This window comes from Orycteropus afer, unplaced genomic scaffold, assembly GCF_000298275.1.
Source record: "Orycteropus afer afer isolate SDZICR_OR568_19922 unplaced genomic scaffold, OryAfe1.0 scaffold00269, whole genome shotgun sequence".
Taxonomy (NCBI): Eukaryota; Metazoa; Chordata; class Mammalia; order Tubulidentata; family Orycteropodidae; genus Orycteropus; species Orycteropus afer.
In genome coordinates this window covers 1,987,160-1,990,260 of record NW_006921856.1, presented here as the reverse complement: position 1 = coordinate 1,990,260, position 3,101 = coordinate 1,987,160, and the positions used below count along the sequence as shown (strand labels likewise).

The 3,101-nt window shown below is 36.3% G+C and overlaps 1 pseudogene; it reads left to right on the top strand.

Moving 5' to 3' along the window:
• Positions 1 to 2,317, top strand: part of LOC103205100 — an 11,189-nt pseudogene extending 8,872 nt beyond the window's left edge.
• Positions 2,318 to 3,101: the final 784 nt, after the last annotated feature.

The window sequence follows — 3,101 nt, the reverse complement described above, 5'->3', positions numbered from 1 at the left end:
TAGTTTTGTGTATTTCACTGTACATAAATTATATTTCAATAAAATGCATTTTTAACAACAAAGCATACATAAACTAATGGAAGAGAACCAGTTAACAGTGTATAAAAAGGGTGATGTACAAACAGTTGCATCTACCCAAGACTTAGCAGAACAGAATGTAGGAACAGCATCTCCTGTGACTAGCAGTGAGGGAACTACAACAATTTAATCTACTGAACTTGGGGATTGTGAAATTGTACTACTAATAAATGGAGAATTGCCAGAAGCTGAGCAGAATGGAGAGTTACGACAGATTGAGCCCCAGGTTTCTTCAGTGGCTGACGCTGCTCTGTCATCTGTCAGATGTATCACTGATTCCTATCTGGAAATAAAAATTGTTGAGATACCAACAAAGAGCAAGCAGATGGAACAAGAAACTTCAAGCAGCAGAGAAGACAACACAGTTTCAAATACTTATACTAAACTTTCAAAAGAAAATGTAGTCAGTAGCTCCCTAGAGAACAGTGATGCAGGAAAGTATACATCACCTGAGGATATTTGTGCTGAGGACATTCCAGAACATAGACAGAACCTTGCACAACCTTTATAAGATGAAGAAAATCTAGTTGTGCCAACAGCAAAGGCAGACCTTGGCCTTGATGGTGACACCTACAGAAGCAGACTTCAGCAGCATTCTTTTAGTGAAGGAGGATATATCCAACTACACAAGGGAATGGAGAAAGCGCTGGAGAAATGGAAAGTTATTCCCAAGGCAACACTTTAACATGTAGCCCAGAAATTGTTCAAAGAGGAAAAAAAAGATGAAACAGCCAAAAAGGGAAGCTAAAGAGAACACTGAAGAAGCATTCCATATATGTAGGGAATGTGGAATGGTTTTTCAGAGACAATATGCCCTTATAAAGCACACACTGAAACATGAAAGAGCTAGAGATTACAAATGTCTGTTATGTAAAAAACAATTTCAGTACAGTGCTTCCTTGAGAGCACACCTTATTCGACATACCAGAAAAGATGCATCCACTTCATCCTCTTCCACCTCCACATTTAATGAAGTATCGGGAACATCATCTGAGAAGGGCAGAACCAATCGAGAGTTTATATGTTCTGTATGTGAAAAGACATTACCAAAATTATATTTCCCTCAAATGCATATGTTAAAGCACACAGGTGTAAAGCCACATGTATGCGAGGTCTTGGAGAGACTTTCATCTATAAGCATGGTCTGAAATTACACCAAAGTCTCCACCAATCACAAAAGCAGTTCCAGTGTGAACTATGTGTTAAGTCATTTGTTACCAAGCAAAGTCTTCAAGAACATATGAGTATTCATGCAGGAGAGTCCAAGTACCTTTGCTCAGTTTGTGGAAAGTCTTTTCACAGGGGCTCTGGACTCAGCAAGCACTTAAAGAAACACCAACCAAAGCCTGAGATAAGTGGCTATCATTGTACTCAATGGGAAAAAAAGTTTCTTTGAAGCTAGATATCTTTGCCAGCACGTGAATAAACATCTTGGTGTGAAGCCATTCCAGTGCCAGTTTTGTCATAAATGCTATAGTTGGAAGAAAGATTGGTTCCCATGTGAAGTCTCGTTCTGTCACTGAGCCTAACAGTTGTAATATATGTGGTAAAGAATTTTATGTAAAAGCATTATTCAGAAGGCATATAAAAAAAGTTACCCATGGAAAAAAAGGAAGAGCAAAGCAAAATCTGAAAAGAGTATGTGAACAATGTGGAAGAAAATTCACTCAGCTGAGAGAGTATAGAAGACACACAAACAATCATGATGGAGTTAAGCCATTTGAGTGCTTAACATGTGGAGTAGCTTTGGCTGATGCCCGATCTCTAAAATGCCATGTCAGAACACATACTGGTGAACGGCCCTACGTCTGTCCTCTATGCAGTGAAGCCTATATAGATGCTAGAACACTTTGCAAACATATGACTAAATTCCACAGAAATTATGTGCCTTGCAAAATTATGCTGGAAAAGGACACATTTCAGTTTCATAACCAAGGAACTCAAGTAGAGTGTGCTGTTAGCATTTTAACAGCACATATGCAGTGACAAGAAAGCAGTGGTTCTCAAGAAATTGAGACTGTAGTAGTGACAGGAGAAACCATGGAACTCTGGAAGCTGTTGCAGCTACTGAAAAGTGCTCATCAGTATCTACATTTTCCAAAGTATTACGCAAGTGGTTAATTATGTATTGTCATAGCAACAAGGACAGAAGCTTTCTGAAGTTGCAGAAGCTATTCAAACTGTTGAAGTTGAACTGGCACATATTGCAGAAGCAGAAAAATATAGTAGTGCAGATTGAAAGAGTGACATCTCATGTGCACTGAACTCACTGAACTCATGGAACATTTGTTTACAATATTATGTAACTATCCACTTAGATTTTGTAAGTCAAGGCTCTGGGTTGTTTGCTGATGTTGTGACATTTCAGAATGGTTTATTTGGCCATTGAGTTCTGAATGAAAGTCCATTGACTCTAAGGAAATTGAAAATGAATCTATTTCATGGTTTATCATGGTATATTTTTTATGAATTAATATTTATAAAGGACTGTACTATATTAAAACCTGTTCAGTTTCATTTACATTTTGACACTACTGTATATTTTGAGTTTAAAAGGCTGCATCAGTGGACTGTTCTCTTTTCTAATCCTCAAAATAAAGAGGTAACATTCTATGATTCATGCCCCATTTATGAATTAAAAAGACAATTCTAATATAAAGCATTTTAGTAGAATGTGTAGGTACATTGCATTTTTTAAAAAATGCTTCAAATTTGTTATTGTTGACTTACTATTTATTTTAACCCTTAAGGCAGGAATCTTTATTTTGTTTAATGCACTTAGTAAGTTACAGGTTATAATCAAGTTTACACAGCATATTTACCTATATGGGGAAACCATAAATTAATAGCTGACTTTTTAAATGCCTTTAAAATGTATGAAATGCCTATTAAAGTCTTAGTATACTATCTCTTCAAGGCAAATAAATTGGCTATGAGAAAAGAACTTTGTTATTAAATAGTGTTGATGGAAATTTCTCCTTGATAACAAAGGTCGATAAATGGAAAGGAAAAAAAAAAAAAAA